Source organism: Rhea pennata, chromosome 9 (genome assembly GCF_028389875.1).
Source record: "Rhea pennata isolate bPtePen1 chromosome 9, bPtePen1.pri, whole genome shotgun sequence".
Classification (NCBI taxonomy): Eukaryota; Metazoa; Chordata; class Aves; order Rheiformes; family Rheidae; genus Rhea; species Rhea pennata.
The window spans coordinates 19480851-19504905 of record NC_084671.1 but is presented as its reverse complement, the minus strand read 5'-3'; the positions used below and the strand labels follow the sequence as shown (position 1 = coordinate 19504905).

The 24055-nt window shown below is 41.8% G+C and overlaps 1 long non-coding RNA gene across 1 annotated transcript in view; it reads right to left on the bottom strand.

Annotated features, from left to right (window-relative positions):
• The window catches only part of LOC134144182 (uncharacterized), a 28716-nt gene extending 5085 nt beyond the window's left edge, over nt 1–23631 (bottom strand). The window contains exons 1-2 of the long non-coding RNA XR_009959306.1: nt 23617–23631; nt 2806–2856 (exon numbers count right to left, since the gene is read on the bottom strand). This is a non-coding gene — a long non-coding RNA (uncharacterized LOC134144182). The remainder of the gene's footprint in view (nt 1–2805; nt 2857–23616) is intronic.
• Between the last annotated feature and the right edge of the window lie 424 nt (nt 23632–24055).

Here is a 24055-nt window from a genome sequence, read left to right as displayed (position 1 = left end):
AAATTGCAACCAAAATGTTTGTGCAATGTTATGTAGCTACGGAAACAAACTGGGGCTTCTAGAATTACCTTATTAACTGGTTCGTGGCAATGGGCTCCTCGCAGGATTTTAGCAGTTGCATGTCAGGCTGTGCAATTTCTACCCCCATCCCAAAGGGGAGTAAACCCCACATAGATTCACAAATGGGCAGATATGTAGTGATACCGGAGTCCTATTAACTTTAGACTGATTCTGGACAGGAAGATTCACCAATCACTAGAAACAGGACTAGTAAATTAAAGTTTAGTGAATGCATGCAAATGCCACATGGTATTTATAACAGTATTTCTCAATTATTTTATTATATAATCCTTCCTTTCTGACCCACTTTATTTCAGTTCTAGCTACCTAAGGGTGCAACTAAAGATACAACATCTTCGTTACTTTATGTTATTTACCTCAGAAATCAAAAAGCATAACACCAAAGTAACTGGAGTTCTTTTCAGTATGAATTATTTTAAAAATAATCTATTTATGAAGGCTTACTTGTGTTCTTCCCTACTATCTCCATTTAGGCCTTCTCAAGAACTGCTACTGATATCTAGAAGTGCTCAGTGGTCAGGAGGTCCCTCCACCCTTCTTCTTCTCTCCCACCCCCTCAACTATTTTGTGACGAAGTATCAAAAATATTTGTGTAGATTGTAATCTCTTGCATTATAGTATCACTAAACAGGACAGTTTAGGTCAGAGTATTCATTTGCTCTGTGAAAGCAAATATTAAATGAAGTATTTAGTTCTGCTGGGATAACACAGGGTTACATTTTAGATGAAAGCCATCTTTTATGTACCAATAAGCTGTTACAAAAAGCTAAATATTCTATGGCTCAAATCATGCTGGAGATGAGTTTCAGTTTTATTCTCTGTCATTTTTCCCTCTTTTAGTCTCACATAAGATGTCATCAGGATCTACTGAAATACTTGCATATGGGGGAGGGTGGTAGGGAAAGAGAATTGCATAAAGAAGTAATGCTTTGATCGGAGAAGAATTTCTCAGGTGTTTATCTCATAAAACTGTATTTGGGAAGAAGAGTATCCAGCCTCTGGCACAGTGGCAGGGGTAGGCACTCCCACAGGGTGAGCTGGGACAGTCCCAGTACCCCTGGCCTCCTCCCATGCAGGTCATCTCCACTCAGCCCTGCAGGAAGCCAGCAGTCCTCAGTGACTGACGAACTGCTACTTGTTACTGATCTCCCCAGAGAAGCACCGAGCATCGTAACTCTTTGCCCACAGAGGAAGCTGTGAATGCAAAACAGTCCTCAGACTTATTTTTATTCTTTTGTCTTCACTGTCTTTTGGAGGCTGTTGTTGTGTCACTAGCAAAGAGTATGGATGTTGCTGGTCAAAATCTCTTTATGACCAACTCACGTTAGTCATCTGCTCTGAGCAGACAGAGGTAGTAACACAGTGAGCCTTTGCCAGAGACAATTTGTCAGGGAAATGAGGTGCCTGAGGGTCACTAGGCTCCACTCCTCCTTTCCTGTCCTCTGAGGACAGTGTTCATGTCATCCCTTCTGCTGAAGCCTAAAGCAAATGTCAAATAAAAAATGCTTCCCTCTACCTATTTCATATCTCAGGAGAGCAGAGTAGTGCAAAACCTCTCTCTTTCTCTCTTTCTCCCATAAAAATGAATACCAAGCATCATAGAAAGCCTCTGGAAAGCTGGGCACACCTGGGAGCTCCAGGGAAAGCAACCTTCTGTAAAAGGTCTGCAGATCAGGAGATGGGAAAAGCCCTTTGCACAATATCGCAGAGGAATCCAACAAACTGTCTATTAACTGCAGCTCTAACAATTGCACGCTGAACTCACGCCGCGGGCGTCTGACAGATACCACAGTGCCAATCCTGCCAAGGAAGGCAGACATAAGCAGGGCTCTGAATGAATCCTACCAAGGGGATTAGGTGAGCCTGAGAGAAGGGCTCGCAACATGTACAAAACACCCAGCTCTGGCTGCCCTCGCAGCAGGGCCAGGGACCCCTCAGGAAGACAGGAATGCTGCGAGGATGTTGCGGCTCTCCCGGGGGCAGCAGTGAAGGGTGCTGCATGTCGAGGGCTGAAGGCAAAAGTCAGGGGCAGCTGCAATGGGAACCAAGATGGTCGTTACCCAGCAAGGTCTGAATCTCTGTAATCTCCTTTCTGAGCCTATTTTTGTCGGTTGTGCCAGCAGCAAGAATCAACCATAGTTTGTGTTTGATTCTGAAAGGAACTAAATGTTTGTTCTTCAGCGGGAGTCAGAGGGGCTGAAACATCCGGAGTATGTCACTCCAAACCCAGCTGAAGATCTCTCAGCACAGTGCACGTCCCAGCAGTGCTGATAAACCAAGTCCCACTGACTTCAGCATGCTCTGAATATGAACAAGACCTTAAATATAAATATTTAACCTCTTTAATTCTAGCCATAGAAATCCAACAGGTGGGTCATAATCCATCAATCATGGACTTTTGTTGATGGTCTTCACAAACTCTTATTGACAAGTCATAAAACTATGACCATTAAGAATATGCAAGCCTGCCAAATAATTTCATATAGAAAATATGAAGACTTAGACATTAACATGAAGACTGCCTCCCAAAACTGAAGTTAAGCATTAATGCAAAATCAAAGCATTCAAATTTTGTGAGTCAGGTTCCCAAAAAGTAAGAGATTGGATTACAATCTTTTTTCTTTCTTTACATAAAGATTTGAGGGGTTGTTTTCTTCTGATTTTGGAGATCCTAAAATTCAGATTATCAAGCTTTCTCCACAACCATGAGAACCAGCAATTTACCTTTTGAAATGTGTAATCTGAGATTCCCATCATAAATCCAGGATCTTAGACCTTAAAGAAAACATGAAATATCATCAGTTTTACAATAAAAATCACAAAAGCTGGCAATGCTGTTTAAGCCTGGATTTTCTCAGTTTTCTTATGAACACAGATTACAGGATGTTCCTAAGGTTTTCCTGGAAAGGAGAACTGTGCCAGGAGAATTCTGTGGTGTTTACAATGGTAATATTCAGACCGATTGTTAATCTCAAAACTGATTGTTAGTCTCAATAAATAAAATACTTAAAACCTGATTTTTCAGAAGACTTGAACATCCACAATTGCTATTGATTCAGGCAGAGTTTTGACATGGTAGTGCCTCTAAAAATCTCACTTAAACCAATTATTTTTTGGAATTGGAAAATTGGAATAGCTGAACTGAACCAAAAGGCCCTGTAGCTTACTGTCCTATATCTGACAGTGACTGACAGCCTTACTGAGAGTATTGAGCAGGGCAGGCACACTTTAGTGACGGAAGTGTGTCAGAGGCACAGATTTGACTTAAACTTTGCAGTAAAAAAACACAATTGATCCTATTGATTAAGAAGCCATTGTATAGTGAAAATATCATTAATGGGGGACAAGCTTGCTGTTGCTGCTACATGCTACACCCCTGTGTCTTACAGCCATGCAGGACAGCCTGCTTAATAAACAAGTGTGGTCGGTGGGATATAGGCGTGTGAAGCAGGGCTGCGTGGTTCCCAGTTGGACAGTACAGCAATTGCTGTAAGCTTCCAAAAAATCCATTCAAAAGGACTGAAGAGACTGATTTCTGTGAGTAGCTTGACTTCCAGTTTTCAATATTGCTTATGAAAGTAAGAGAGGGGTCTGAATATTTAGCAGATCATGGTAACATTTTATTCAGGACTGAATATAAGTATTTGTAATGTAGACAGACTATACATTCAAACTCAGTCACTCTGGGACATTTGATCATATTATTCTCAATGTTCTGTATCATTTTGTTCTATAGGCTGGATATATATTCTATAGAGATAAGAGAATGGTTGGATGTAATGAAAGACTGATTGCTTCAGACTAGACCTCAGGAAATGTATGGGAATGATAAGGATGCAAGTTCGCAGCTTCTCTTGCGATGTGTCTACAATAAGATTGTTTCCTCCTTTCCTCGAGTACTTGAAATTGCAAAATTAGCTAAATTATTACCTTCCCTATACACCTGCCACACTTTTATTATCAGTTTTGAAAGATTTGAATGAAGATAGTCTTCTGTATTACATGTAAATACTTTTTGCTCCAAGCTTTAGGAAACATCTTGCAACTTCTTTCTGAGACCAATTTGTTTTCAGTATCCAGTGCTGTTTTCCATAGCCACCACCACCAGCCCTACATTGCACAGCTGGCAAAATCTAATTACCTACTCTCTGTATCCTACATAGGACAGGAGTCAGGCAGTGTGAAGACACTGGCATTTCTGGTACTGCACAGAAACCCAGTTTTAAGTACCAATAGCTAATGTAACCAGAGGAGCTAGGTGCACAGTGTCCCGGCTATATGGGTTAGATGGTATTATTTTGGATTTCTTTCTTGAAAGCACATGCCTATACTATCTCCTTCAGTATAAAGTGCTATTCTTGGATATGATCCTTAGCCTGAAATTACAGACCTTATATTCTTAAAGTCTGGAAAAGGCACTGAATGCTGCTGGTCTTTGCTTCCACACTAAACCTAAACAGATAGTTCAGGATCAATGGTTCAAACTAACAAGACCCAGATTACATTGCTGAGGAGTTACAGGTTGAAAGTTGTTGGCTTAAACTGCTCCTCTCTCTTGTGAGGTGAAATACCCAGCCCAGGAGAGATGGAATTGAAGAAACTTTCTTAGTGTATTGTAGACAAGCTAAAAGACTATGAGGTATCTTGGAGTTCATGGTTTATTAAAGATTGCCAAAGAAAATGCCTGACGTGCTGTTTATCCGCCATAAATTATTTCAAACAATTTTACTAGTGGTATAGTATTAACGTTCCCTGTAATATTTTTATATAAATATTATATTTATTACTAGTAGCTTGAATGGAAGCAATACATTCAGAGATTCTGGAACTCTTACAAAGATAGCTTTTATTTCAGGAATCTGTTTAATTGATTCAATTCAAGTGTTTACAATATATATATTTAAATACGATTTAGATGTCTGTAAATGGATAACAAAGAGGCAAAGTCTGCTACTGAAAATAAATTTCTAAATGTACTGGCCGGTAACAATTTTCACAGTATTTATTCCTCATCAGACTGTTAAAAAGGCAAAAAATGCATGTGGAGAAATTCCCAGTTCTTGTGATTTCACAGAAAAAGTATAAAAGACTGTAAGTGCAATGAATTATTTATTAAAAACAAAATTGATTTTTCAGTTCCTGCAATTTCCAGCAAAAGACAAGCCATAAAATGATATCATTCAAAAAAACGGGAAAGAATAGGAGCTAATGTATATAAACCATCCTTTTTCTTTCAATATTAACAACTGCCTAAGGCACAGATCCTCTAAACACTTATTGTGATTTCTAACTTCAACATAAAACCAGTCACAAAATCTCGAATGGGATTATTCACATACTTACAGTTAGGAACACATATAGGTTTTCAGGTCTATGCATCTTATGCAAAAGAGTTTCAGGCCCTAAACCAAGATTACACTTCCTCTCTTATGGATGAGGTAATTAGTGCTAGATTGCTGTTCTGGGGAAACCATGTATAGAGTTATTTCCAACATCAGTCTAATTATGGGTCTTATTTTGCTTGTTTTGTGGTCCTTTGTGAATATTACCATATGATAAGAGCATTGCAAATGAATTCCAATAAGAAAATGGCATGGCCACAAAAATTAGCTCTGCTTGTCTTTAGCTCTGCGCTGCACAAAAAGCACATCTATCTCATTAGTGCGTAAGAAATCGGTAACTTAGACATTGTCTAAAAGCAGTTCTAAATACCCTTGTTCAGTCTGTGCCAATCTGGTGCTTAATAGCGTGAGAGCTGTAAATCAGCACAAAATGTTATTTCCAGTGAAAAATGGACATAAAATCCCTCGATTTTGACAGCTATGAGGCAACTTAACAGCAAGTGCAAATAGTGCTGTATTAAAAAGAGGCTGAATTTTTAAAAGAGGTTTTCCTTCTTAGCTGAGAGGCAGCACTCAGTTCAGGCACTACTCTGTATCAGGGTTCAAATCAAGAGGCCCCACAGCTCCTGCTCTTTAAGATCAGCATGGTATCAATATGCAAGATGCATGACAAAGTCCTTAATAAAATATTTCTATAGTTCCAGAGAGTCTACAGTGTGCAGTATCTTCCAGCATAAATTCTGCTTTTGAAGGGGAAAAAAAAATAAAGCTACTTCTAATCTAACCCTGCCAAGTTAAAATCAATCATAATTTTCCTTCTGAGAGGAACTTACAATATTGACTATTGACTTCTTATATTTTGTAACAAGTTTCAAAAGCTGGAAAAGGTAGAGGACCAATGTGATACTAGAAGAGGACATTAGTGTGATCCAAGAAATATTTTTGCTTGTCGATCACAGCTTGCTTCAAGAAAATACCATCAAAGGATTGGTGGCTAAAATTGCCACCGCTTTCTAGCAGCGAGTGCTGGCGTATAAACCAGCACGTGAAGGGCAGCACGAGAAGCCTTTTCACCCGGCTCCTTGTCTATACTGCTTCCCTTCGGCCTCGCTCCGTGTGTGCTCGAGCCCGGTGGTCGGGCGTGCGGTCTGCCCAGGGAGTCTCGCTGCTGCTGGGGACCACATCTCTTGCTGGGACTCCTTATGTATCCTTTTTGTTACTTTTTTTCTCCAGGTGACTGCCCCGAGGGTATTAGCAAATTTGTTCAAGGGGGGAAAAATTTACTGTATTGAAAGAATTTTCGTTATATTGAGCTGGAGTGAGGGCCATTTCTTAACTCTTTCCCACTCTGAGTATTCAAAGTCTCTTTGGCAAGTGAGCTGCTGCTGGTACTGAAATTGTGGCATCGCTGTGTCACAGGTAAATGGAGACAGACACACTATGTAGTTTCCCAGTCAGGACAACTTAATCTTCAGAGCTGGCAATACAAATGAAGAATCTTATTCCTCACACCACTGATTAGATATATAAGCATAATAGTTTGATTGCATCTATTCTATCTGCTTATCAAGTAACTTTGGGGTTATTAATACATACCAATGTCTTGCCTTCTCAGAAAATAAATAAATTGAAATGAGGTATGCTAATAACTGTAACTGGGACAAAACTGCTATGCTGGAATTTAGATAAGTGTTGCATATATTATACACAGTCACTGGGACTTGACACGGTGCATATAAAGCAGTATTTCGCTTTATGAAATGGAAGCTCCTGTCCAAATGGGTTAGTTTGTTTAGGAAAGGACAGGCTATAACAAACTGAGTGGGTATTTCCTTATTCCCTCCGTCCTAAGTTTTCTATTTAGGCACCAAATTTCTTTGTTTTTATTTTTCTTCTAAATGATTCTCAGAATCAAAAGCTTCATTACTCTGATAAATGTGTTTTTCCACCTGAGGAAAGTTTTTCCTCTTGCAGTCTGCGTTTTATGTGGTTGTTTGTTACTGAGACCTACACAATGACTAAATCAATACAAACTACCCTCTAGGCAATGAGAGACCACAAGAAAGCGCGGCATCATTAAACTGAATTACAGACAAGCACTTAAGGAGACAAATAAGTATTTTGTTACTATAAAGCTTCACTTTTCTATAGCTGTGATGATTGAAAATGTTTACAAAGTATGCATGGTACAGTGACAGGAGAGGAAAAGGGCTGAAAAAAAGAGCTCTAGCCAAGTGGCAGCAAACTTCTGCCGCACGGTGGGAAACAGGGGTCAGGAGCCTCAAAGCAGAGCTCTGCCCCTGGAGCGTCCAGAGCGCGCCGAGACCTGGCGGGTTCCAGAGCTCCCCAGAAAAGCAGCCCTCACTCAGGGCCAAGGAGGAAGGAGCGCCTCAAGCACCAAAAAAGAAATGCAGTTCCTGGCTGCCGTGAGAGCGTGAGGGTAAACTCAGGGGTGCAAAAATAAATCATGGTCCCCTCTAAGCTTCTGACCCCAGTTGGCTGCCAAGCACAGATAACCCTGGTTCAGACAGTAGGGCTGATCACCAAAGAAAAGGGAATGGGCCTCCAAGGATGCCTTACAGACAGATGAGTAATTTTTACTTTAAATACACTATTGCCTTCTGCTGTTTATTTATTCCTAAAGAGCTCTTACTTAGCTATTGAATATTAATAGCTATAATGACTTCTATTGATGTAACTTTAAAAAGTCATCATCCGTTCTGTAAAAAGTTGCTTGTCTGATTTCCAACATCCTCCTAATCAAGTTTTCCTTTCCTGTTACTTAAAAAAAATAGATAAATCATGCAGTTCATCCAAAATTCCCATGATAGAGCATGGACTTTTCATTCTTCCTCATCTGTCTGTATTTCTGCCAGGATCATATATGAACACCTTCCTTATGAAACTGAGGAGCAATACTGAATTCCCTGTTTGAGTTGATGTAGTCTTTGGCTCATCTTCCTTCGTGGGAGATTAGCTTTCTGCTTAGTTTAGGGTCATATATTTAATCTTTATGGTTTGCAGCTGGCATAATTATTTAGAGCAACAACACACTGAGTAATTTGCAAGCTAATCTTAAAGAAAGCCCAAAGCTTTTTGTAAACTAAAGCCACCTTCTTTCTTCTTCGAGGCTGCATTGCTGGAGAAGAAAGATGTCCTCATAAACAGAAAAAAACACCTCACACAGATAATGTTTTATTCTAGTCCTCTTTCTCTCTCGAAAAATATGTGGGCAATGTGATAATGGCTTATATATGTGCTGAGCACACACCTGAATTGCTCATGCAGAGAAATCAAATGACTGTTTGTGAAAGGATTAGAGATGGGTCCATTTTGGTAACTGCACGTAAAGCACTGTTTGTGCAGCGAGAGCAATTGCAATGCGTTGCAGCTGGGTATCTGCATTGCTTGTGAATTTATACAGGCAGTATTTTAATGGAAATTGAATGGCTGGATAAGATTTTTGGGTGAGTTTCTCAAAACTGTTTAGTATTGGCTTAACTTTGCTTCAATTGACAGAAATCCAAGAATTCGTTATTGACTTACAGGAGACCAAATTAGGCCTGTGATGAACGCTCCAGAAAAAAAAAAAAAAAAAAAAAAAATCTTGGTTATCACACATGTTCAAAATGTGATCCTTAAGCTACCAGTAGCCTCAAGTGTGTGGAAAGATTTGGCTGTACACATGGGTCTGGGCCCTCCTCTTAATTTCTGCTGATTAAACTACATTATGACTAGCTCCAAAATTGTTTCTGCTCGTCAGTTAATGACCCCACACTATGGTCCCAGTTCCTTTCAAATCTCCTTCCTGGTAGAGGAGAAATCACTGGACAAAAACGTGGATTTATAAGGCGAGGACTGGAGCCACAAGAGTTAACCACAAGCCCTTTAGAAAACTACTTGTAAAAACTTGTTTGATTCGACAGAGCTCCATATAAACAGTTGTAGTTGCTGTAGGACTGTTAATTAATCAGCAGGGAGGTGAAGTGACCTGTGCTACGCACCCATGAGAGAGGAGGTGGCCCATAAACAAACTGTTAAGATGTGATTCCTCCTGTGAAAATGTTTGGGTGTCCTCTGACTAGCAAATGCCACACAATAAGGAAGGAACTGTACGTAGCGTGTTTAAATGCAAACAAAAATTGTCATTACTTATCAGCCCCACAAGTTATGGCATCTGTCTTTTTTCAGCTTAATTTGTAAAAGTGAGTTGGCTTAACAATATGATCCGAAGGATCTACAATGTATTAAAGCTGTCAGCTTTGCTAAATATCAGAATCAGATATCCTTAAATCATGAGGGCAGAGAGGCCCCAAGAGGGGGGTGTTATTAAAGAAACCCTCCTTTTATCTTAACTTTGGTTTTCTATTCTCTGTCTGCCACTTCGAAGTGGGTGAGGCATGGTGAGAAAGAGGACAGGACAGGTCCCATTCAAGCAGGCCCTCGGGTGGTCAGCGCAAGCTGCAGGCTGTGTCAAGGTCATGGGAAAGGTCAGTGACCTAATTTGTTTTTCTGCTCTCAGCAGAGCACTTCATGTGCACCAGAAAGGGGGGAGAAAGAGGTGCAGCCCTTATGGGCCACGGCCTGTCGCGGCGAATAAAGTGCTCAGTGTCATCCACCATACCCCTGTGCCAAAATCCTCTCCTATTCTACAGCTACAAATTCTAAAACTGCGGCGATGCCCTCCCATCGCAGTACAACCCCGGCCGCTGCGCTCCAGCAGGTCGTGGGATATGCAGAAGCCTGTAGCTCCGTGATGAGGCTGGGTACAGCAGAACACCCCTTCAGCAGCTTACCTCCTCGGTACGTTCACATCTGGGTAAGACCTGATCTAGCTAAAGTGAGCGCACATAGATAGGGCAATCCTATGAAAACATTTCTCGATTTTAGAGGAAATTGTTGGTATTTAGAGAGAGGGACCAACTCTCAGATCTCTTAAAGTGGTATATTTTTTACTTGTGCTTTCTGTAAATGTAGCCTGGTGTAAATGAAGGTGGCTCAGTTTGTAACTTGCTAGTTTTTCAGATTTAAGCATTGGTTTCACATAGCAGCTAAAGCTTAAGAAGGCTTAGCACATCAGTCCATCAGATACTCAGACCCCGGCGGCCACAGGCTCCCTCCTGCCCTCGCCCAACGCTAACACCTGATCTCGCTCCCAGGGAGACGGCTGTGCAAGTAGGAGTTGCCCCGGGAAGCACAAAAGGTTTATTTTAAATATACAATGAAAGAAAAGCTAGCAGCATTTTTTCCAGTGTGAGAAGAAATGTCTTAAGAAAAGAGGTTTTGTTGTCTGCTGAAGCATTGGCCTGTCTCCCTCTAAGGCTTGGCTGGCATCAGGCAGCGGCGCCATGGCTGAGGAATTAATTGAGGTGGTTCATCTCAACCCCAATGGAAAGCAGATCACATTGGATTTTTTTTTTTTAATCCACATGAAATTTGTTCAATTTGTCTTGTCTGGTAAACTAAACTTAGCGAAGAAATTTAGCAAGGGTTTGGCTAAAAGGTGACACTTTCAGTTCAAAGAAGTCTTGAGGACACTGGTGCAGCAAGCCTGGTTGTACGTTTCCTTATGTCTATACTTTTTACAGGATATTTCTTTTTTCCTTTTTGTGTTTCTGTCTTCCCATGGTAAGATAAAATCTTCACAGAATTACTGTCCTAGGACTATCATTCTTAGCATTATATAGAACTTTATTTTTAAAGTCAGCCATTGCTTCAGATATTAGAAAGCTGACTGAGAAAACATTAGCATCAGGCATTTAAAATAACCTTTCTTTAGTGCATTCATTAAGCCTTCAGTTCCTTTAATTGTATATATTATAACAGCATGTGAATATGTGGCTATGTCCTTTATTTCTTCATGAGCTTCTAGGTAACTGTGAATGTTTTTCATTTCCTTGTGCCTCCTTGAAAGAATATAGTAAACTACAAAGAAGTGGTATGTAACATAATAAATTGTCTCCTCATGTCAAGTGAATGCCTCAGATTTTGTGTGCAATTTACTTTTAGTTTTTCAAAGGTGTAGTTACTGGGACGTTCCCTAGCTATTAGGTAGTTTTGAACTGTGCTGAGCTAAAATAACTTAAGGTGAAAAGTATCTGCTCTTGAAACACATGGCTCAAGGCAGCAAAGCTCCTGGGGGCCAGTTCTCCTATCGGTCCTGTGAGTCAGAAAGAGTCAGAAGTGCCCACCCTAACCAGGCGCCGGTGTCTTGAGGACCTGCCCATACTGGAGAAGATCTTTTGCCTGCACTGGAGGCCCCAGGCGGCCACCGCTCAGCAGCGCGTAAAGAGGAAGAGCCTGGAGCATGCAGAGATCACAGCGCAGCCGAGCAGAGAGGGGGTCACAGGCCTGGGAAGATCAGTTAGCAGCTCAAGGCAGGTCTTTGGCACCTCGGTCCCGCTGGAAACGTGGTGCATTGACTCTGCTGTTAGACACCTCAGCTTTTGCCATTTCAGGGACATACTCTTCTCTGGTATCAGTATTGCTGACAGTCTGTTTCTCAAATCTGCGGTTGTTTGCCATCTGTGAGATTAAGTATTTATGTAGATAGATTAAATAGCTCACTCTGACACGCTGCTTCCATTTCCATTGTGCTGGTGTATAAATTTACATGGTTACAACATTCTCTAATTCAGTGTTAAGAATAACATCTTCAGACACAGACATTAGTACTATTAACTCTTGCCTCCCCAAGTATGGCAAGCAACTATTAGTAGCATTAGTATTCTATTAGCAGACATGTTGCAGAGAATGAAATTCACTTAAATTAGGGCAGACTGAAAAAGGTAATACATGCATTAAATATTAATACAGTTTTTTCATGAAAATATTCAAAGGACATATCAGAATTGTCATTTAGCTTTTCCTTCTGTTTGTGGAATATCTGTGATCATAATTTGCTTCTATTCATTCCTTATTTAATGAATTGATTATGAATATTTGAAAGTCAAGCTGTGCTGTTCAGTTGTTATTCATCAGAGAAGTCACACGCTACTTTTTACATATTCAGGCATTTCTGAGGCAGATCCTCACATGTGCCAGTTTAAAATTTTGTTTCCATAAATCCTCCGTGATGCAGTGTTGAAACTTTATTTGTAAACAGTCGTGCACAACTGATTTTGAATAAGAAAAAGAAACAGGCAATTGTGCATGCTGGGGTGGATTCATCTTCCCTTGTTTTCCACAATGCAGATTCTAACAGGTGAAAATATTTGCAGGCAGCACTGACCTAATAAATCAGAAGGTAGTAATAGAAATGCACATCTTCCAAAGCGGTTGCTTGTGTTCACAAGTTGAATTATACTCTGCTTTTTAGCAAACCTTGGGAGAGATTTTTCTCCAGTAACTTTTGCACCTCCAGAGGTCTGTTCACTCCACCCGCTCTGAGACATCTCCAGAGGTATCAGGCTGCTTGCAATGAGCAGTGCGGCAGCGCAGGCAGCCAGCAGAGACATGCTGTGTTCAGAGCACTGAAGCTGGGGGAAATGAATGTAGCTGAAGGGGTCAAGTCTCAGATGTTGTGCTTGATCCATGCTGCATCCATTGCAATCCGAAAGCGAAGCCAGGGATGCAAAATGCTGCTTGACACAGATGTCATTATCAGCTACTTCTGTGGCTTTTTGTTAAATTTGAGCTCTTAGGGAGCTAATTTATTTATTGCTTGAGTAACTGAGGTTTTCAAGTTCAATTGAATAAAACCATTTCTATGAATCCTCTGGCTTGACTCTTTTTAGTACTAAAAGCAGTGCATATTGCACTTATTCAGACAATCCCAGTCCCATCTTTGGTTCAAAGCATGTAGCATCTTCCAGAAGTACTGGAGGGATTTGCAAAATTGGGACCCTTGGAAAAACATGGAGTGTTCCCTTTTGCTTTTGAAAAAAAGTTTGAGCTTACTATATATTTAAACTTATCAACGGGGCTTTTGACTTGACTAAACAGCTCCAAATTCAAGTTATTTTGAAGTCTCATCCAACCTCTCATGAATTCTGGAAGAAGTAGCAAATAATATTTTATCAGTGCTGGAAGAGATATAATGAGAAGTTAGCTCTACAACATCCCAGAATATTATTAGATAAGGTTTTTCAAGCATTATTATCTTAGAGAGCACTTAAAATATTCATGTATTTAGTCAATTGATAATTTTGGAGTGCCTCCCAAAATAATATTGGATTTTTCATTTAAGGCTTTTCAAAGCAGCACACAATATTCACTCTTTGACCATCTAGCATCTGTAAGGCAATTTAGGCTAATAACCCAAAAGCAGCGGCATCACTAGCCAATATTAAAAATGTATATTTTAGCTACATTATAAGGAATCTGATGAATTGTAGCACACCAAGATGCCAAGCACTGATCTGCACTGATCTATTTTTTAGAACAGATGTAGCCTCATGCTGTTGAATCTTCATATTCAAATAGACACAAGAGAAATGCATAGCATTTAGCACATTCCTTCAGAGCAGCAACTCCAAGGGCGAGTTAAAATAACTAGCATTATTTCTCTGACTGTTAACAAAAATAAATTCATATTGCATATCTTTGTCTCTCTCTCAGTACAGGATAACACATTTATATGGCCTCCCTACTTGTCTCCTTCAAAGAATATGCAGTGAAATGCTTTCTTGTGCAGTCTGGGCAGTGGCAAGGATTGTCCACCTGTAGTTCAGGGGCCCTCTGTGCTGTACAAGCAGGACACAAGGACATGCTGTTAAAATGCAATGAAGCAGACACAGACACTGTTTGAGCTCCACAATACTGTTAATTGTAATAAGCATTTAATTTTCTGTACATCACTGGAATCTGCTACTTGGCTTTAATACTTATGTAGAGCTGAAACTATGACAAGGACTACAGACATTAGGAAGGCACATCCTGCATCCCAAAGGCTTTCAGCTTCACTAGCCAATATAACAGCTCAGGATAAGCGTGGGGAGAAAGACAGTGAGTTTGCCATCCAGCCTGATCACCACCATGTTTTGTTTAACTCCGTATTCTGATTTATTTGTTGTACTTAATAAGGAAATTCCACAAAAAATCATGACCACTTCCTTCATTGAATCTGATCCCTCCTTTTAAAGGCAAGTCATTAGCGAAGGGTCAGCCAGCCAGCTGGTGAACTAGATGATGATAACTCCTCCAGAAATAATGATTTCATGAGCTGTAAAAACACTATGAAAGTTCTCTTCAGAAATATGAAAATGTTAAAAAGGGAGCATCTTACAATTTTTTCCATAATAAAAAAATTTCTCTGGCTTTAGGCATTAGACTGCCAAACTGTAACTATTAATCTGATAAATTCCAGTCTCTATTTATTGCACAGCTAGTACAGACATTGGCCTTGGTAGAATTTATCAACTATTCACAAGTGTTAATGTTTGCAAAGTTGCTAGGTCGGGCTATGCGTCTGCACAGTAAATTTGCCCTACCACGCTGCCATGGTATTATTAGATGCTCAATGGGTGGGTCCTCATTTGTCTAAGGTTGTTTCATGCCAAAGATCTTATGTGTTGTCCTTAAGATATTACTGTCGTTGGAATCAGAGAGATGACAACAGACCATTGTTTTCCTGAATTAAACATACAGTAATGCTTCTCAGCTGCCTATGCACCTCCCGTTCTTTTGCTCTCTCTTTTCCGTGGGTATTCCTTATAACTTCAAGCCTACTTAATAGTTGGCCAGGGAACAACAGCTCTATTCTACGATAACTTTAAAGGTCTCAGGTTCTTTTTGTTCCACCCTGGAACACAAAATATGGTCTTTGGAAAATATCACAAAACAGAACTGTGGCATTTGTCTGTTTTAAATTAGAAAAAAAGTCACATTTTTTGATTCACTGTTTTTTATCCTGTTCTCTTTCTTTGGTTGGAAGTGAGCTGCACCACAGGAATATTTGCATTTGAACCTTTGTTGAATCTGTACCACTTCAGAAACTTTTATGCTTTGACAATGCAGACTAAATACACGGAAATACGTTTAGTCGGAAATTTCTGGCCACTTCTATTGTTTCGACATTGGGGCAAACCTGTTATGGGGAAGGGCTTCTGATATTTGCTGGTACGTCTGCCAAGTGTGATCTCTCCCTCTGATTTATTCATCATGTTTTCCTGCAAAGTCACCAAGCCTTGGGTGATTATATCACCCTGCCACTTAAGGCAGTCCAGGAAGAGTCTTCCCTTTTACAAGTTTACAACAGTTAGGAAAGTGTTGGCCTAGTCACTGGGCTCTCTGCTAGAGGGTGTCACTCCCTAGCACATTAGAAATTGCAGCTCCTCAGAACTTGAGAAAATCCCAGAATTTCTTTCCCAGCTCTGCAGGCTACTCGCTCTGTTGTCTCGCTCGTGCACAGTCCCAGCTCCGAGCAGGGTCTGCATGCCCTGGTGGTGGCACAGGTGTCCAAGTGCTCCGGGCTTGGCAATGCCACCAGGGCTGTCAGAGCAGCTTTCCTCCCATAGTTGCCTCTGCTCTGATGGCTGAGCACACCTTGCTTCTTCCTCTTTGTCACACCTCACCTCCTGAGGCACAAGTAGAAAAACAGGCCCTCATCTGCAGTTCATCTTGAAGGAGTGAGCTGCATTGCTGTGTGCGCAGTGCCTGCCCCAAAGAGCCATCCGAAGGCTCAGACTGGCAGGGATCCAAGGACTGGCACATCTGCACAGTCGTACTCTGCTCTCAGATTTAGCCCTGGCCTTCCATTTACCAGCATCTTCGTTCTGACCTTTCCATTGCTGGCATATCTCGTAGGCCCAGTGTAGCTCCCTAGGCCAGGTGGCATCAATGCTGCTCACAACTTGTCTCTCCGTGTGTGGTTGTGAGGCTTTGGTTTGCATATTTTCTTAGAGCAAGCACTAGAAGGGGGTTGGAAAGGCAACTTCTGAAATAAATCTTTTACAATTTATTAATTACACATGGCAGGTTCACATAGATCTATAAAATAAGGTGCTTTGCAACACTTTCCTAGGACACGTAAGCTCTGTCTCAAAACGATGGCTTCAGTAAATAAATGTATACTCATAAAGCTGCATTGACACTCGTTGATCTCTTGTTGCACCAAAGATTTACATGGCAGCCTCCTGTGTTTCTATCCTGCTGGTTGTAATTCTTCCATAATTTCTCCCAGTCACCCACCCTAGTGTTTTAGTCTTCCTTGAACAAGGGGTGGGAGCCTGGTCTCATTGACGTCAATGGTAAGGCTCCCATTAATGTCATGGAGACAAGAGTTTCCTGGCCCTTTTATGCAGCTCTAAATGGAGGTTTGTGTGTGTGTCTTCAGCAAAGCAGGCTTTTGCATCCCTAACGAGGGCTGTGTTGCAAAGGCAGCACAATGAGAGGCGCTACCCACTGTAAATTATCTAACGGGACTGAAAAGCGGTGGAATGGGGACTGCTAAAGCGAAGCAAAGTATGAAGTTTGCAGCACTTACAGGGTTCAGCTCTGGGCCTGGCCACACAGCTTCCTCCCTGCCAGTGGGAACGGTATTCACCAACAGCAGCAGTGACTCACCAGGTCTCTGCTAAGCTCACTGATTTTGGAGAATACAGTCTATGCAACTCTTGTTGCATTGCATTTCTGCTCCTGGCACGGAGGTTTTGCCCAAGTCCTCCTAGTTGCCCCCCTCCATCTTCTTCTCTTTCCCTATTTGTCTAAATCTCCTGCTGTAGTTACTGCCCTTGCTTCAGGCCACTCCTGCAAATAAAATAAGCCTCTACTGGGCAATTTCTTCAGCTTATTGCTGCCTCTTCAGCTATCCTCTCAAAAAGATCTCTCTCCAGCACAACACCAGTAACATGATTTGCCCCAAAATGTGTTCCTTGCACTCTAGTAAAGCTCTGAGCTGGTTATAGCTGTGAACATATTGCTCTTTGCACCAGGCCCTGTTGCTACCTAAAACACACTGCCCTGCAAGCAAGATGAGACGAGGCAGATGTATCAGTGATCATCAGTGTAATTGCAGACCCTACCTTGTGGACTTGAGAAGAAACTAATAAATGAAAGCTGCAGGAAGACTCTCATATGGCTAGTACATCAGCACACATATCTGAGATTTTTCTTATTTCTCACTGGGCTATTCCTGCATGATGTCAGAAGGAAGTTAGTCTAAATTACCTAAAAAGTGCAACAGATGGAGAACATATTACACATTCACTAAGAAGGAAGAAAAAGGACAGCACTGAACTATTTGTTAAGATAGAAAAGAAGACAACATCTGTGGCTCCTCCTTACAAGAAATGGCTCTGTACTGTGGAATATTTCAGGAGTATATTTAGCTTTGTCCTATGTTCTACCTTGGATTACAAAAAGAGAAAAACTAGTAAATGTTCGAGCCCAGGTGTGTGCTGTGAGGTGATGTCTGAGTAGCAGGGGCAGTTCCCATGTGCCACCAGTAAGATTTCTCACAATGGTGTGTCAGGGACCAAGGCTCTTTGGAAGCACACCACAGAACAGACAAAACAGTGATTTCTATGGAATAGCAGAGCAATAACTCTTCTGATACTGTCAGGCACCAGAGCTCCCAAACTGCACCTATTATTTGTTACCTGCAGAGCTTTATATCCAGATTATGGAAACCTATCTAAGAACAAATTCCTGGAAGCAGAGAAAGTTACAGATAGATATGTCTGAAAGTTCAATGAAAGGCTTTTCTTTTTGTGGCAGAAGGAAGTCTTACAGAAACATTCAGAACCTATTCAGTTCCAAGTGACCAAGTCAAAAATTGTAATTCCCACTCTTCATGTCGCTGAAGTTTCTCTAGTATTACCAGAAGAATCCAGAAGTAGGTAATAAATATGAGTTAATATGTAGAACTTGTTATTGCTGCAGAGATTTATTTTACTTAGATACAATATTTAACTAAATGAGTAAGCAACTGCATTACGGAAATACTGAAATACTGAATCGCTATAGATACTCATTATAATCACTGTTTCATCATGTGCAATTTTGTCTGCAAGACCTTTCAAGCTTGACAGAGAGACAGTCATTACTGAGAGGAAATGCCAAATGGAACTGTGGTGTCCTAAAAATTTGTAGCCACATCTTGAGGTCCCTGAGCTTTAGCTACAGAAAACAATCAAGCTCTGAGGCAGATGCACATGGAAGTACAAAGGCTCTAGAGTTCAGACCAGGCCTATGTGAAGTTTACTGCATGAGACAATTCATGGCAGCAAGATGGCAAGATTTTCCCTCAAATATACATCAATAGGAAAATGACCATGAATTTTTACACCTTTAATATTAGGAAATAACAAGCAATAGTGGGGAAAAATATCTTAAATAGTTTCCACTGAGGGATTTTCCTAATGCCAAGTCCATGCCCCATGCACACACTTTGTCAGTGCAACCCGTTACTTTGATAGATGGGAAAGCGCTCATGGGTAAGGGCTGACTAGGCCCCCATTTTAAAAGGTCTGACACTCATAGGAGAGTCCCCCCCAAAATACAGTTTGTTCCCCAAAACTGATAAAAACAGCTGCCAAGACTGCAAAATAGTTCTGCATTGAGGCCGCCATGGGCACTTCTGCTAGCTGGCAGAGGAGAGGCAGCACTCACAACAGCAGTCACATGCAGACTCCTGCCCCGAACTTAGCGGAATAGAGAATAAGAGGAATATAAATAGAACTAAAATTTAGCTGCCAGCAGTGCATGAGGATGATTGCTTAACTGATTATGAAATACCATAACTTCTTAACCTCATGGCTTGCTTCATACAGGCTTAAGGAAGGCTGTCTATTTTCAAAAATCAGTTTTGCTGAACATTTTTTAATAATCTGTGTAAAAAGTCATAGTGACTGGAATCACTGGGGAGAGGTGGAGGACCCCAAAATACTGCAGGATACAAATGCTTTAAAGATGATAGGAGACAATCCTGTGGCAATTTGCTTTTTACTTACACTAGAAAATTCAAGGGTTAATTTCACCACAATCAATATTGGCATTAAAATTATACAGACAGAAAACTACTGTGAGAGAAGTGAGTTCACTGACACTTCTACGCCTGCTTTCCTTGAGGCAGAAAGAAAAAAAGGGGAAAAATAGTGTTCAGAAAATAAAACAGGAGTATGAAATTACCAAAGAAATTAAAACACAGAGAAGATTGACACAGAAATAGTAGACTTAAATGAGCATTAAAACAGCATCAGCTTGTTCCTCTGGATCTTGTGCTATTTATTGTATGGTTTGCTAATGAAAGGTGCCAGACTTGCTCTTCTTACAGTATAACAGCACACCATGGGGCTCTGGACAGCGTACAGGATGATGCTGGGGTGTCTCAGAAGCAGAGGCGAAGCCAACTAATGCCATCTGGTAGCCAGGTTTTAGTGAGCAAATGCAAAAGCTAGTGGAAGGTTATGACAAGTGCACCAAAGCTTAATAAAGCAGAGACATTAATCCTTTCTCCCCTGCCTGATTGCCCCAGCAGAAAGTCTGCACCAGTCTGTTCTCTGTAAATGATTCAATTTATCTTCCTTTCTTTCCTGGATGTGTTTGTACAGCACCTAACGTGTTTTCAGTACTGCCCAAATAATAAATTAACAGCTAAATAGAAAAAAAAGATCTACTACCTTCAGCCTTATCTTCCCCAGGTATAATTTGAGCCTGGAATTAATTTTATATGGGAAAACTGTAATCTTTAAAAAGAAAAAAAAAACACACACACACATTCTCACCTCTGAGTAGGTAAGAACATGGCATAAAAAGGTGTGGCTTCCCTCCCGGTGGTTTAGGAAGGGAGTGCAATTCTCTTCTCAAAGCATACCAAAAAAATTTTACTTAAGTCTTTGCCCTCTTGCATGCCTGACGGCGGGTGAGGAGTGGGACTTGCAGAGCCCAGCTCTCCAAAGGCGCGAGCCAAGCAGCTGAGCCAACAGCTGAGGGTGCGTCACCGTGCCCTTCGCAGGGTCGCTGCCACCGCCAGCAGCTCTTCAGGGCAGCCAGGTCATGGTGAAGACAGGGCGTGCAGATGCTCACCCTCCTTCAGGGGCATCATCTTGTGCCCGGCAGAGGGGGTCAGGACAAGGTTTCTCCCCCAAAGGAGCTGTTGGAAAACAAGATCTGCTCGACTCTGGTGTGTGCATAATACAGAATATTGTCTACATAAAGGAGCCAAGACCTTTTCAAGTAACTATCTTGCTCCAAACTGTTCATGATGCCAAGGGCTGGCCCTAAGCAAGTGCTACCTGCGCCGTTACGCCAAGCCTGCACCCAGTCACCTCTCTTCCAGCGACATTCAGTGCCTTTCTTCTCCTCATCCAGGACCATCTACTCCCCCACATGCTGGCCACATGCCAGGCTGCTCGTCTGCTCTCGGCTGCCATTTGGCTGCTAAATGCTCCCTCCCAGCTGCCTGACACACACAGCCAGACGCAGGCACTAACGCGAGCTGAAAGGTGGGGACCTCCCAGAGCGCTCACCACCCGCATCAGCACACCAGGGCTCCCGGGAAAGAGCCTGAGCCCTAAAGGGACAAATTGGCTTCTCAAGATTGGCCCTTCCAGAGCATGAACCCAGGACAGGCAGGAAACACAGACTCTCTAGCATCATCCAGTGCATTTTTCTGAGGATAAAACTCTGTCTGCACCCTAATGAACTCTTTGGTAGACGTGGAACCACCTAAGCTGGTGGACAGGCCGTGAGATCACGCAGTGACAGACTGGAAGGCAGCTCATGAACTGCTCAGTGTGCAGAGGCGACGCCTGCCCATGGCAAGCAGCTCATTACCTGCACCTCCGCAAGCAGGCAAGCCTGCACAAATAAATATAAACCAGCCACACTGTCCACAGAGCAATGAAAATAGGCAATGAAGTCGTGATATACACACTAGGATAGCCATATGTCCTTTACGTGTCCCCTCTGGCTTGCTGGATAAGTCTCTTATGAATAGTTGTAATTAATGATAAGAATAAAGCCAAATACTTCCTAGTGACAGAAAATCGTTTAGAGCCAAGCCCTGGTTTTTAAAAAAGGAAAGGCTGATGCACATGCCTTATTGCTGTGCACACACGTACGCGCGACTGAGGCACGTGCAGCCTACAGCGCGAGCCAGGTGGGTGCTCAGCCCCAGGCCCCAGTTTCAGCACATGCCTCCAGTTGGGTGCCTGGTGGCTGGGAGCTGCGCTGGGCTTTCGCCCCTCGCCCCACAGGCTCAGCGCCCTTGGCAGGGCGCAGGGGCTGTGCTGCTACCGGGGCTCATGGCCCTCCCCAAAGGGGGGGCCAGAAACTCAGTGTATGGCAGTAAAACACAATGAAAAGGGAACACTACAGTATGAACCTCTAATAATTTTGTGTCAAATTTGCCTTTTCCCGGCCAGCAGCAAACTGAGCCAGTGCCCATGGCCCTGTGCTTGTTAATGCAATCTCCCAGGTTAGACCAGCACAAAATAACATTTTCCTGTGTCAATCTGCCAAGCCTCGCTGAAAGCAACAGGTACCCTGTTGCAGGGCGTGGTTGTTGTTGCTTGAGAGGGCTCTAGAAATGGAAATGTCCTCAGTGCTTTTGGTTGCAGTTAAAGTTTTACAGAGATTCCTGCAGCTGAGGCAAGTTTTGGACCCTGCAGTCAAATGGTTTTTAGCATTTATATTGGTAACATGTAAAAATACAAAAACAAGTCTGTTTTGAAGTGCCTTTATGTGTTCACTAGGGGTTGACTCAATTGCGTTCCAGAGGAACATGGGGAATGATGTTGAATTTAACTGTCATTCTCATCACAGAAAAAATATCCTGCTATTTCCAACAACCTACTTAGTTCCATAACAGGGAAGAGCAGCTGGATGCGCCACGTGAATCCATGGAAAGCCTGTAATCTTTTGTTGGCTACTGGAGGAGCTCCTGCATGGAGCATGCTATCTATACATGCATACATGTGTGTGTGTATGCACATATGTACATACATATATATGCACATATACTTTTAAAATCTTTCTAGAACAATATATGCCCAGCTATGATATTGTTCCTCCCCTCCATACTTAGGTACTCTCCATGCTCACAGTCCAAGCACTCCTGCAACGACCTGTTTGTCAGCAAGGTGAACTGCACTGGTGTGCAGTCCCCACAGACTCATGAAAATAAGCCAGGTCTTCACCCCCCTGTTCTCCCATTAATCCCACATCTTGTTTGCCTTGTCCTTTTGTGCCCATTTCATACAATTGCCTTAAACAAGTGTGACAGCAATGCCTGACATCATTGCCCGGTGCCTGGTCAACACTCAACCAGAAAAGGGATGGATGAGGCACCGTCAGCTCAGCAGAAATGCTGGAGCCCTGTGGCAAATACTGCAGTGTAGCTGAGGTGGTGGGATGAAAAAGGCAGCAAAACTGGGATGGGCAGAAGGAAACATTTTTGTTATTTTAAACACATGTACTTGTCTTGATTCATAATGGGAATTTGGGTGGGAAGTGCAGCTGGGAGGACAGAGGGAGAGGCTTATTTTTATTATGAAAATATGTATTGATTGTGGCTCAAAGTGAGGAGGGAGGGTGGGGCTGCATATGATGGAGCCACCTGCAGTGGAGGTGGGGAAGGAAGAGAAAAAGGGCAAAAGGGTACTGTATTTTTCAGATGTGTCAGTTGAAAATATACCTATTTCTCTGCTGGTGACTGGACACCAGCTGGCCAAGCAGCTAGAGCACACTGAATAGCTTGGATTCAGCTCTGCTTCTGGCAATAGCTTTCAGGGACTGGTTCTAGCACCTTTTATTTAGCCTTATGTGAACAATTGATTTGGGTGGAAGAAGATATTTCAGTTGACCCAAAATGGACATTTGTTTTCATTCAGTCCGCTAACAAGCATATTCTTGCCCTTCCAGGCATCAATTTGTATTATGTTTGCCAATTTGTTTGTTCAAAGCAAAGTAGTGAAAATGCAGAAAGGTTTGATTTATATACACAAGAAATTGAAAAAGTTCTCTTCTTTCTCAGCAATAAAAAAGAAGTCCAGCAGTGTCCAGATCACTTACCCATGCTGCAAGTGAACTTTGTTTGAGCCTTTTACCTTCTGAGGAACTTTTAACCCCAAGGGTTTGGCTGATTCTGAGCTATAGTGTATCTGGTCAGGACTCTTATCAAATGCCTGACTATTTATTGGTATTTATGCTGCTATCAAGATTTGTACTCAGTTGTTCCACACCCCAGGTAAATGTCCAAACATCTTTCAGTGGCTACTGTAGAGCTCAGTTCAAAATGGAATGGATTTACCAGGAGAGATCTGTATCACAGCATTAATTAATCTCAAACTCTTTGGCAGAGATACTTCAGGCAGCAACTCCAAAAGCATTATTTAAATTATTAGACTAATTGCTGCTACATTGGGTTTTTTCTTTTTCCTTTTTTCTTTTTTTTTTTTTTTTCATTTTTCTTTTTCTTTCTTGCCTGACTTTATTTTTGTTAATACTGAATATTTAAACATACATCACTAGCACAATGTTATCTGGGTGGCTCAGATGCAACCTTGTCTAGCCATGCTGGAGGGCTTCTGCCATGACTACCAGAAGATACTTCTTGTGCTGCAAGACGGTCTGATGGGCTTGGTATCTCTTCTTAAATAGTAGAAGATGCTCCATTACTTCCAATTACTCTTTCCATTCACTTTCTTCATTTCCAGAAGGTAGGTTAGTGCCACTATTAGTCTCAGAAG